The sequence below is a fragment of the Arvicanthis niloticus genome, chromosome 10 (assembly GCF_011762505.2).
Source record: "Arvicanthis niloticus isolate mArvNil1 chromosome 10, mArvNil1.pat.X, whole genome shotgun sequence".
Classification (NCBI taxonomy): domain Eukaryota; kingdom Metazoa; phylum Chordata; class Mammalia; order Rodentia; family Muridae; genus Arvicanthis; species Arvicanthis niloticus.
Genome location: NC_047667.1, coordinates 50,982,538 through 50,996,035, shown reverse-complemented (window position 1 = coordinate 50,996,035; position 13,498 = coordinate 50,982,538). Strand labels below are relative to the sequence as shown.

The 13,498-nt window shown below is 39.2% G+C and overlaps 1 long non-coding RNA gene across 2 annotated transcripts; it reads left to right on the top strand.

Annotated features, from left to right (window-relative positions):
• The first annotated feature begins 303 nt into the window (after positions 1-303).
• On the top strand, positions 304-13,498 carry LOC143443713 (uncharacterized). Of its 2 annotated transcripts, XR_013112920.1 has the most exons (6): positions 304-728; positions 8,654-8,693; positions 10,114-10,346; positions 11,404-11,629; positions 11,975-12,156; positions 12,787-13,498. It is a non-coding gene; the product is annotated as an uncharacterized LOC143443713 (long non-coding RNA). The 2 variants fall into 2 exon arrangements; XR_013112919.1 differs by lacking the exon at positions 12,787-13,498 and having other exon boundaries at positions 11,975-12,780.

Here is a 13,498-nt window from a genome sequence, read left to right as displayed (position 1 = left end):
CACACACGCGCCCCGTTCGGATCGGTCACCGGGTATTTTCCGATCACGTGTCAGGAAGGCTCCCTAGAGCGGGATCCCGGGATGTGCGCCTCCACACAGCGAGCCTGCTCAGTCTTATCCGCCAACCCTCTGATGTCTATCAAGTTGGTCCTCTGCCCAGGACACGTGGTGACACAGGCTCGCAAACCTTTAACCTTGAGACAGGAGAATGCAATCCTTGGCTTCCAAGAGCTTTTTGTTGTTGTTGCTGGGTTTGGTTTGGTTTTGTTTTTTTTTAAATCGTGTTCATATGCGGTAGAAAGACACAAGCTGGATCTGAGAGCTGAACATTGGGGCCTTTTACTATAGACAGAAAGAAAAACGAGGATGATCGAGAGTTAATCAACAAGAGGCTTTTGCTTTATTTCATCATTTTTTGTTGGCAGGGTGCAAAGAGCAATTAACTGTAATATATCCTATGGAAAGGAAATCGACCTAAAAGTCAAGGCCCTAAAACAGGCTCAAGGTTCCAGGAAGTATGAAGCTCACGAAATACCCTGAGGGTGCAAAAGTAAAAGCAGCTAACCCCCACCCTACATTGGGAGGTTACTTGACTTACCTCCCACCTAACCATTTGAAGAAACGTGTATTTTATCGGTCCATCCAGACAGGCTACTCACCCGGTCTTTCTCCAGGGAAGCCCTGCACTCCCTTCCCTACTCTTGGCTACAAAATCTGGCTCAGACCAGGTAAGGCTGGCTCTCCAGCCAGCACCTCTGGTCACAATGACTTCCGGTTTTGAGATTCGTCTCTTAGACTGATAGATAATCTGCTGTTGTTAGTGAGGGCGATCTGAATTTTCGTTCCTTAATTCTCCCGGGAGGCGGACCAAGTAGACACCCGAGGGTTGGCAGGTAGGACAGAGAACAAGCAAACCTCCTGTGTTTCTGCTTAAGGGAATGATCCTGACACTTAATCACGGTTCAAAAGAGAACAGAAAATCTGGAATCACTAAAGCAGCCATGAACATTTTTTCACTAAAGCAAAAAGAGGCAACAAGAGGACATTTTTTTGTCGGAATTTTTTTCTTTTTCTTTTCATTTTTTCTCTTTCTTTTTTTTCATTTCTTCTTCTTCTTCTTCTTCTTCTTCTTCTTCTTCTTCTTCTTCTTCTTCTTCTTCTTCTTCTTCTTCTTCTTCTTCTTCTTCTTCTTCTTCTTCTTCTTTTGTATAGACTAGAGCTTATTCAGGGCATGGGGAGGGGAGTTAAGAGGGTAGTAGAGGCAGAGAGAGAGAGAGTAGAGAAGTAGATACCAGGCCATGAGCACGTGGAGAGAGGGGGAAGGGAAGGGGTGAGGGGACAGAGGGGGAGCAAGAAGGCAAGAGATCAAGAGAACAAGGGCAAAACATGACCAGAATCCCCAGTGCTTTCTTTCATCGCCCTCTGTATGACTTTTTGCTAGACTCACAGACTGACTCTGTCTTAATATCAGCAGAATCAAGCTGCATGGGTGACTATACAAAATGTGTGCGTGGATCAATTTGCAAAAATGCAATGTGTGGTGTTGACATCTTTCAGAGTCTTTTGAAGGGGTGACCTAGGAAGACTTTATTCCTTTTATCCTCCAGAGGCTATATAACCTGTGATGAGATCAGTTAGTAGGCTAAGAGAATGTGCGCCTATGTGTTAGGTTTAAATTTTTCTAGGTTCAATTTACTATCTTGATAGTATCAGTCATTCTAAGCCACCAAAATCAAAAGCCCCCTCAATAACAAGAGCTCCGAGACCAAAAAGCTTGAGGATGTCTGATCTATTAGATATATAGTCATCTAAGTTCCCACCGTGATATCAGTTTCTCCTCGCAGCTCTACAGAGGACGGACGTTGGAACGGTTCTCTTGGCTGTCTTGCATGGACATGTAGAATGTTAGTAGAGAGAAAGAAAGAAAAATAAACGAACCAACAAGCCGGCAGGTGCCTCACATTGAGATGTCAATCTTCAAAAGTCAACTTCCTGTTCTTTTGCTGAGGCTTGGAAACCTATTGCATCTATACATCACCATTCTATAGATCAAATATTGACATTTCCAATCTTCTTTGCAATGAGTCTTGATATAAACAATTTTTCCTGAATTGGGTAGAAAATTACTTATTTTTTCTGAAAGAGGTTATAAGTAGGCAAAATTCTACCAATGATCCAAAAATGACCGACCCTTTTCCTTAAATAATCTCTATTCATTTGAGTGTAGCATGAAATCGGGTGGCTTTGATGAGATAATACTCCTGTGATTGTGCAACATTTTATAACAAAAATGAAATTATCTAGGGAGCCTAGTTACAGAGGCCCTTTGTAAGCCGAGAGTTTTCTTTCCACGGTAGCAGAAAAGCACCCAGATTTATTTAAAGGGTCAAAAGGGTTTGACCTTTTGCTGCCTATGAACCAAGATGAGGGCAATCTGTGACAACCAAGTGTGGGTTCTGGCTGACAGCAAGGAAGCCAGGATCTCAGTCCTACTATCATATGGAACCGAATCCTTCTAAAACTCTTAAGAACAGTAGCGCACAACTGTAATCAAGCATGTGGTAAACTAAAGCGAGAGGATTTCAAGTTTATAGTTATTGTGAGTAACATGGGAAGCTCCAGGACAGAGAGTGTACATAGTGAGAGCCTGTCTCACAAAACCACCATCACCACCACCACCACCCAGCTCCTCAGAGAGCTTAGAGTCTTCCTCAGAGCCTCCAGAAAAAAAGTCTGCCCAACATCTTGGATTTAGCCCATGAAACCCTAAACTGAGATCCTACTTACATATATGCTCTCATCCAAGTATTAACCACACCCAACCTCATTTAGCTTCTGAGATGAGATAAAAGTGGGCATGTTTGGACAACATGGTCAGAATATACATTTTTAAGCTAAAGTAATAGTCACACAGTGCAAAATAAGCAATGTTGAAACAGACAGCTCCGTGGCTTAGTACTTTCCTTTTTTTTTTGTTTGTTTTTTTGTTTGTTTGTTTGTTTTTGTTTTGTTTTTGTTTTGTTTTTCCAGACAGGGTTTCTCTGTGTAGCTCTGGCTGTCCTGGAACTCACTCTGTAGACCAAGCTGGCCTCAGACTCAGAAATCCACCTGCCTCTGCCTCCCAAGTGCTGGGATTAAAGGCGTGCGCCACCACCGCCACCCGGCAGTACTTTCCTAATACAGTGAAACCATCACCCTTCTCTAGTAAGAAGAGATGTTCTTAACCCCATAAAATAAGTTCACACTTAAGAAGCTAGTCCCCACTGATCCCCTACCCATGGTGCCTGGAAATAATAATGTACCTGTACATCTAACAATGTATCTGCATGAAAGTTTCATACATGTGACCTTTGACCTCTGGCTTCTTTCACTTAGCATACGGAGTTTATGTTTCATGTATACTATAATTGAACACTTTCTGTTTTATAGTTGAGCCCTGAGCCACATTTATATATTCACCAGTTAATGGGCATTTGGTTTGTTTTCACTTTTTGACTGTTGTGAGTTATAAACGTTTGTGTGTGTTTGAATGTGAGTTTCCAAGGAGAGGGATTGGGAATTCTGTTTTGGCTGAAGAACTGCCGAACTCTTTCCCATAGAAACTGTACCATTTTGCTTTATTCAAGCAATATACAAAGCTTCCAATTTTTCTACACCCTCATTGATGTGTATTTTTCTATCTAAGGGGTAGCCTACCCAGTAAGTGTGATGTGATATCTCTTGGTTTTAGTTTTTTAACCTCCCTAGAGACTGATAGTGTTGAGCATATTTTCATGTATTTAGTGGCTTTCTGTATATTTTTGTTGGAAAATATCCATTGAAGTTCTTCGTCCCTTAAATTGTTTGTTTGTTTTTTTTTTGTTATTAAATTATGAGAGCTTTTTATATGTTCTGCATATTATGTTCTCCCGGAAGTATGGATAAATAGAATATTAAGAGTTTTTTATTTTCTCACTCATATGTGGGAATATATGTTTTGAAAGAAGCAAGATTATGTTATACACTTTTCTGGGTTTTGTTTATCTTGCTGAGGAGTACTGTGTTGAGAACATTCCACATACTAAGGTATACTTCTACCTTCTGTACAACGATCTATTGTGTGGGTGTGCTATAATTTATTTAAGTATTCCATATTTGTGACATTTATACTTTTATTTTAGGTCGCTAACAGTGCTGTAATTAAATCACTGCACAGTTCATGTTTATATATGCTTAATTTCCTTTATTCGCTATTGAATAGTTGAAGAATACATAGTTTAAAAATTTTAAAATACAATTTAAAAAACAGGTATTTCTCAGTTGTTCTCTACAAAAGCTAAAGCTGGGCTACCTTACATTTTCACTAGCAAATATAAGAGCATTTATTTTGAGAGTTGTTGAAAAGCAGATTCTTTTTGTAATAGTTTTATGAATTCTTTGAGCATTTCTCATAATGTATTTTGAACATTTTTCAACACCTTGTACTTCAGCTTTTCCCATTACAGCCCCCTCCACCCTCTCATTTCTCCCTACCCACCCCTGAGATTGCTTCTAAAGGCAGAGTTCTTCACTTGCTGGCAGGAAGGCAGGCAGAGAATGTTGAAGGACAAGAGGGATCTGGTTTTTAGTTTCTCCAGTAGGTGGAAAACAGTGGTTCTCAGAGTGTAATGATTTTGCCCCACAGGAGGTGTTTGTCATGGTCTGGAATGTGTGTTTATTGTCATGATTAAAGGATAGGTGCTCCTAACTCCTGTTGAGCCAGGGAGTCTGCTAAAGAGTCTACAGTCTCCAAGGCAGTCCAACAGTTACCTCACACAGGCTCCCTACTGAAGATGAAACAGCAGATTGAGATATATTGGTATGCAGATTTGAAAATGGGGCTAGGAGGATGCTTTCCCAGCATGTGAGAGACCCTGGATTAGGTCCCCAGTATTACAAAATAATGATAATAGATTTGAAAATATTTATATCCATATTTAATAGCATCTTTCTGTGTGTTTGTAACTATGTTGATGCACCCTTCTATAAATACACTACTCATTTTTTTTTTGTCCATTTTTCTCTTGGTTTTTCTATCCTTATTATTTTTAAGATCCCTTTATATTTTATACATAATTTCTTTTTATCTTCATTGAAAACATCTTTTAACTGTACATTATGCTGATTTTTATGGGTTTTGGTTTTTTTTGCCAAATTGTAAGTAATTTCTCAGATAATAAAACAAGGTCTCAACAAATTGTCAGACACTCCATATCTGTATAATTAAATTGTTCTTTTCCCCAAAGTCAATTTATAACTTTAATAAACTTCCAGCAGGGATCCAAGAAATATTCAATTAAGAATTCAAAAGGACCTCAAAGTTTATATAACACAATAAAAATGTCCAAGGATAGTCAGTAAAGTCATATAAAGGAAGACTGCTAATGGGGTTTTGCCTCATCAGATATCAAGACAGAATTTAAAAGCTTTGGAATCAAATCAGTTTGACAATATTCACAAAGTAAACAGATACAAAGACAAAAACAGCAGAGACTTGTAAATCAGTCTTTATGTCTGTGAGGATTTATTTATTTTGTTCATTGAATGAAAATAATGATAATAACACAGAAGTAACCGTCTAGTCATGTTTGGAGCACTCTCTCTGTTACACTCCAGAAACTTGAGTCCAGAGCCTGGTGTATGGTAGGCAAGCACTCTGCCTCTGAGATATATCCCCTCAAATCTGAAACAGTCTTATGAGACATGTAACAACAAATTACAGAAACATAAGTGACTTAAAGGTACATAACACACACAATGTAGAAGTACTTTAGGTGACAAGGGAAAATTGAATAAGAAAACACATTAGTATAAGGTATGACAAAGGAGAATGAAAAAAACGATCACATTCACTAACTTGATTTTACTGAATAAACGGCTGAACCAATAACCAGAAACCTTGTGTTGGTATCTCTTGTTTATCTACTACAGGAACAACCAGGTCGGAGGAGTTTAATGAACCTGAGAGGATGAATGGCCCGCTGCCAATCTTGATTCTAATGCTTTCTAAGTGACTCACTGCAAACCTTAAAGACAGCAAGTGAGCAAGTTGTGACCTACAGACTTTGAGGACTCAAACGTTTTTTAACACTTAGTCTACTGCAGGCTGGAAAGGAGCATTCTCTGTCACACAGAGGGGCTTTTTTTTTTTTTTTTTTTTTTTTTTTTTTTTTTTTTTTTTAATTGAACGATGGATCACAGTACTCCAGTACTGGGGAATAAAGCTAGGGCTAGACATATGTTCTTCTACTGAGCCGAATCCCTAGCCCATGGGACGATGTTAAAAAGAACTGAGATTGGCTTGCCCATTGCATTGCTTCCAGAGGAAGATAGAAGGAGCAGAGAAGGGAAATAAGCTGGGATAAAACTTGAAAAATGTTTTTTGGCCCAGTTTAAAATGTGTTTTACAGTATAAATAGTAGAACTCAGTAGTAAAATATGTATATAATCATAGGCTGATCATTTTAAAAGCATATTAAACTGGAAGCCAAGAAATGTAAAATCGATTTACCAGCCTCACAAGAGAGTCAGAAACAAACTCAAGAGTGTGTGGTTGTCCACACATGTGCTCGTAATGCTGTCGCACACCACACAACTCCTTATATTCTCTCATAATCTGTATCTCTCTCTTTTTTTAAAGAATTATTATGTGAGTACACTGTTGCTGTCTTCAGACACACCAGAAGAAGGCATCAGATCCCGTTACAGATGGTTGTGAGCCACCATGTGTTTGCTGGGAATTGAACTCAGGATCTCTGGAAGAGCAGTCGGTGCTCTTAACCACTGAGCCATCTCTCCAGCCCTCCATATCTCTTGACTTTCAATATGCAGTCTGCTTTCCCTCTGTATGGGTTCTGCACCCATGGTTTCATCTAGCCATGGGTTTTAAATAGACATAAAAATCGTGTCTGTATTGATTATGTACAAACTATCTTCATTGTCCTTAAACAACAGAGTAACTATCTATATAGCCTTGCATCATAGTGAACCATATGAGAGGTTTTGTGCCTGTGAGTCTTGGGACCAATGGTTCTATACCACAATGCAGTTCTGGAAAACAACACATTGAAACACCTTCAAATGCATTCACTAAATACTGGATTCTTACTACAGCTCTACAAGGGTGATGGCTAAATCCACAGACTTTCCCTCTCAACTTACAGCTGGGAACACAAAGAATCAGTCTTCCAGATTACATCTATTCCTTCAGTGTGTTTTCTGAGAGCCCGTTGGTGAAGGCATTGTGCTTATTTTCGTAAGCTAGTCTACAATCAAAGAAGTCATATGAGAAATCAGAAGTGCATCAGTCACTCACATCCCACTATAGGCTGTGCTCCTGAAATGTCTCTAAAGCTATGAGGACTTTCACAAACAAATCCAAGTTTTGTCCTGATAATAATTGTGAGCTAGATGACGATACAGTGCAGGAAAATGCTTACTCAGCAATTAAGTGAGTCTCCACCCATTTTCCTGAATACTTGACCCAGAATTTTGTATGTACTCAACAAGACATCATCTTACATGCTGAGCTGTATCATGTTACATCCCAACAAAATAGCTCCCTATTAATCTGCAGCTCATCCTGTGTGGGCTGGGAATGTGTTAACAAGCAGGAGGGTCATTGTCACACCTACAAGGAGTTATGGGAAAGTACTCTGGGCATGGTCACTGTATACTTTGTGGTACCTGTCCCATGCTCCACTTTGGTTCTGCCTAACTTTTTCCATCCTTCGATGTCTAAACTAGAATGCATCCATCAGTCACCAATCTCAAAAAGTTCTACCATGGGCACACCATCCAGAGGGATTTTCCTAAGGTCTAAACAAAACCACATCATTCTGTTTAGGTATCTCCAAGTCAGGCACACCAAATTTGGAGTTAAATTCTAAATTTTTACTATAGTCTGTATTTTATTCCTTTTTCTGTTTCAGGAACTGAATATCACAAATTAAGTAGTTCATTGGAGAGACAAAGGGAGAGGGAGAGACAGAAGGAGACGAGAGGCTTATTTTGTTCATGGTTCTGGAAGCCCAAGAGCATGGTGCTGGTGCCAGCTTGGTTTGTGATGAGGGCTTTCCTGCTGGCTTGGTGACTTCTAAGGGAGTGGACATCAGGCTGTTCTAGGGACACAACAAATGCCAAGACAAAACCTTTTTTTTTTTTAAATTATAGTCTCATTCTTGAGCTAACCCCCTCAATTCAATCCATTACTGTATGACCAGATAAACCCACACTAGAGTCTTATTACTTAATCAAGTTTTAAAGGTGCCACCTTATCCCACCTCTTAACACCCCACAATAGGGAAGTGAGTTTTCTGGGTAAATTCAAACCAATAGTGGCTTATAAGGCCCCACTTGATCCATTCCCCCTTTGATGTGTATTTTCCCTTCTTGTCTCCATCTTCCTACACTGGACCAGTCTCAGGGATGTCTTCCTCCTCCTCCAGATGTTCCAAGCATGCCTCCCACCTGAGGACACATGCACTTTCTGCTGCTTCAACCACAACACCCTCTTTCTAGACGCTCTCCTTGACTACTTCCCAGTTTATAACTAATTATTTTATTGTATCTTTATTTTCTGTACATGGGTGTTTTACCTGCATATATATGGGTTTTGCCACCATGTTGGTGCCAGGAACTGAGCTCAGGTCCTCCAGATGAGCTGCTCTTTCCTGGTGAGTCATGTTTCCAGTCCCTATGCCTTATTATTTATTTGTTTGTTTGTTTGTTTGTTTGTTAATTATTACCTATGTCTTATTATTTTATTATGACTTTATCCTATTTGAAGTAGCACACAAACCCACCCAGCCATCTTCTGTTTTTCCATTCTATCCATTGTCTTCTCCCCGATCACTCAGCTCCATGTCCTTTATTATATACATGTCTGCTTTTCATATTCATCCAGTGAACACTAAAATAAGAGCCCCATAAAAGCAGTAACTCTGCTTTGGTTGCTGGTCTAGAATGGTGCTTAGCCATATGCTCATGTATCCAATGTATATTTATTAAGTAAATGAGGGGATGTGACTTCAGTTCCTCCCTGGCTCCTCTTGGCCACTTGCTCTATTCTCTACCTTGGAACTATGAATTCACTGTTATTATATTTATTATATTTTATTACGACATTTATCTTAGTCCTCATATACCTATGAATCCCCAATCCCCCACCAGACACATCTCTTATTCATATCCACTGACACTCAGAACAAAGTCGATGAAAAGGCTACTGTCTTTGGAAAAGTGAGACTATCTTGCAACCCCAATTCCTCCAACATGAGAGTTGTGCTAGATGATTTTTGCAAGTCCTCTCAGCTGTGAAGTTCTCCACTGCTGATTCAGCTGGAAGTCTGTACCCCAGTGGCAGGAATCCACTGAGTCCTGGAAAAGGACTAAATTATCTCAACATCAATGATGTGGTGTGATGACCAATTCTGACACATTTGCAGGCTTCAAATGCTACTTGTATTCCCACTCTTACTAACACAATTGCCTTCCTTATATATGTATCAAGCAGCTGAGTTCCCAACACCATGGAAGAGGAGAGAGGGAAGGGATGGGGCACACTGCTAGCAGGTTTGAAAGGTAGGAGAAGAATTTAATCAAGAAAAGGCCAAATTGCCAGCATTTCATAGGCTATATTAGGCCTACTGGTGGGTTTTCTCTGAAAATTAGCATTTATGTGATCTAGAATTTAGGGTGTGTCCTTTGGAAGTTCCCAGGGTGTGGAACAGCCAGTCACTTGCAAAATGGCAGACTTGGATACGTCATCTTTGACTCAGCTGAGGCAGCCTTGTCATGACTTCACAGTAGACAGACTTCCAGATAAGATGGGTTCAGATGAGATCAGTACTGACAGGATTATTTCCCTAAGCCAGGTGTGAAAATAATTTAGGTTCTGATCCTCTGTTTTTTTTTTTTTAAAAAAAAAAAAAAGATTGTCCTGGGTCTTTGTAAGAAAATGTGTTAAGTCCTATTTTCTATGTCGATGTAAGTAAGCTTTTCTGATAATCTCTAAACACATTCACAGTCACCTGTGAATGAGTCACAAGAAATCTACAATGAACTCAAACAAGGGTGTGTTATTTTTCCCATCAGATAGTCATTGTGGCACTAATGGACTGAAGGAACAGATCTTCCAAGAGCTTTGACCTTCTAACACTACAGAGACATGCCAGATCTACTCTGTGGCTCTCTTCTTTCTCTCTATCAGTATACGAGCACACCAAACACGTCGGCACACTATTATTTTCTCCTTCCAGTTGTAAGTTCTTCTCGTGGCTTCTGCGGACTGATTGTTTTATGTAAAATCCTCTCAGAGAGAAGAGAAGGTAAGGGCTCCTGAATCTCAGTCTTAATAATCATTCCCAGAACTGAAAAATTCCACTTGTGTATTTTATTTTATTTTATTTTATTTTATTTTTGGCCCTGATTCTGAGAATGAGAGATTTTGGCTAGAGTTTCAATAGAGGATATCTTCAAGAGTGAGAGAAACATTTAAGCATTATGAGACATGATTACTCAGGCCATATGTATGCCTTTGCCATATCCTGCTAGCTAAATCATCTCTAGCCTTTAAATGCACGAATTCCTATTTCACTAGTTGTGGTTATTATTGTTGATGCTATCAATAATTATTATTATTTTATTGAGAGGGGATTTTGCTGTATAATTCAAGCTGGCCTCAAAACCACCATCTACTTCCCAGAATGTTGAGAATACAGGCATGTACTATCATGCTCTCAGCTATTGTGCTTGTGTTTGTGTGTGTGTGTCTGCGTGTGCACGCAATTACAAACAGACTGTGTTTATTACCTTTTCCTGTGTTTCCTCTGGTATTTTATCTAATAAGTATATTGGCAGACAGACTTCCAGGTCCTCATAGGTTGGCTTCAGTCTTCATTAATACATTTTGCAGATTAATTGTATGTTTATAATGTCACAATAATATATAAGTGAAGCATTTTGTGTCCATAATCAGCCTAGTTATTCTATTTTAGTGTAAACATTTTTAGATGAGTCCAACTTTAGAATCTATTATGTATCCATAGGTTTAAATGGCCCACTTTTGTGTTAGAATATCAAGATCTCTTATCTCCATTCAGACATTTTCTGGCAGTGCATTTTATTATGTATTCCATTTATTTATTTATTTATTTATTTATTTATTTATTTATATATTTTAGTGCATATGAGTACACTGTACCTGTCTTCAGACAAACCAGAAAAGGGCATCAGACCCATTACAGATGGTTGTGAGCCACCACGTGGTTGCTGCAAATTGAACTCAGGACCTCTGAAAGAGCAGTCAGTGTTATTAAACATAGAGCCATCTGTTCAAACCCCCATTACATATTTCTAAATTTGTCTTCTCTCAATATTTTCCAGAATTCTAGGGCGGAAGTTCTTCATGCTTGGAAACATATAAAAGGATCTACATGGGACCTGGAATGTGGCCAGTGCAGGCATAAGGCACACACGTGGTGCACATGTATACATGCAGGCAAAACAACCAAACATGAAAAAAACCAAACCAACCAACCAACTAACCAAACAAACAAACAAAAAAACCTTTGCTTGGTGGTTAAATGTTTGTGCAGACAACAGGTGTGAGGTGAGTTTTCACATTTCCCTTTTGTTTTATTTATTGTTGTAGAGGCTGTTGTGGATTCATAAGGAGAGGGGAGGGGAGCAGAGGGAATTCAGATGCTTTTTCGTTTTTGAAAAGAATTTAACAACTTTATTAAGTATAATTTTTAATAAGCAAAAAAAGTCACTCAAGTTTCAGTGTATAGTTCAATAAGCTTTGACAAATATATGGAAGTATACTTCTATGTCTGGGAAATCCAAATATTTTTGAAATAGCCCTCTGAGTTGTGAACAGTGATGATGAAATTGAAACTGAGATGCAAAGTTTGGTATTGACCAAGAAAAATGGAGGTTTCCCTCCTTTTTCTAGGAGGAGTTAAAGCAGATAAAAGTCGTTCTAACAGACGAGTTGTCCAAAGGTTTGCAAGAAGCATCTGTGAATCACGGGTACACACTGGGTATAGAAGTGAAGCCAGGAAGCAGAAATAGTGCTTGCGGAAGTGGAGCTCCCGGAAGTGTGAAATCCTTTCGGGATTGTTAAGAATTCTGAAGGTGGGTGGCATGGGAGCATTTCAGAGCTGAGATGCTCCAGGAGTTTCTGGCCAGTTGTTTTTACATCCCATGGGCCTGTGCCAAGAACACAAGCTTCAGGCTTGCTCCTGGGAACTGGCCATTGAGATAGAGTGGACGGTAAAGTACTGTCCTCTAACAACTGATAAAAGATGCATGAAGCATTGGTGTAACTCAACAGCTCTCCACAGTCAAATGAATTTAGATTGCAAGCCCTGCAGATTTTCATCAGGAAAGGCGTTTTTAAAGGTTTAACGAGGCTAGCACTTTACGGACTAAACACCAGGGGCAAAATGTATTTTGGCAGAATGAGTCACAAAAATGATTCTTTAAAAAAAAAAACAAATAAATGACTGACAATAATTTAACATGGCGGGTTATATTAATCTGTTGAAGCTAAATTGTTGTTGAGTTTGATAGTGGAATACTTTAGTCTTAGCCACAATTCTATATTTAATTTGTCTCTCTGTGTTTTTTTAAGATTATTAATTCTTTGAGGATTTCATACATAGTATTTTATTATATTCACCCTCTCCCCTTACTCCTTCAGATCTATACCTCATTTAACACCCATCTAACTTGGAGTTCTCATTTTTTTTAAAACCCTTCCAGTCTAGGTACTGAGTGCTGGCTACACACTCTTGGGTGCGTAGCTATCCACTGAAGCATGATCGGTCTACCTGGGGCCACACCCTTAAAGAAAATTAATTTTCTCTCCAGGCAGATTTCAATTACCATTAGCTCCTTAGCTAGAGATAGAACTTTGTGGAGGAAAAATTATTTCAAAAGAGGTTCTCTTAGAATGAAAGCTGGGGGGCGGGGGGTTGAGGGACGTTTGCCTGGTGAGTGCTGAGAAAGTTAAGTGGAAGGGAACTGGATGCAGGAAAGAGGGTGGGGAGAGATGGTTTAAAGATAAACCTGGCTTAGTTTTCAAAGCTTTAATCTTGTTGAATGGTAACTTCTTAGAGCAAACACTGTTTGGGGAGCGAGTTTATATTTGAATTTCAACATCTAGGTTATAGTCTGAGTGATTTCAATCTGGGAGAAACTGTTTATCTAGACTCTGTGCTGGGTGTACAGAAACATACTGCAAAGGGTTATGAAGAAAACAACATGTAATTAGTAAAACGAGGCCTTAGGAATTAGAAATTTCCATGGCTGAGTGTCGAGCTAGTGCAGAGTGCTTGCCCCGCATGCAGAAGGCCCAGGGTTTTATTGCAAATACCACACAAAAATTAGGAATTTTCAACCACATTTCTGAGTACTAAAGGTTAAGCCAGAACTACCCTTCAGGGCATCTTTTCTTGAGATAGTTTATAATAAA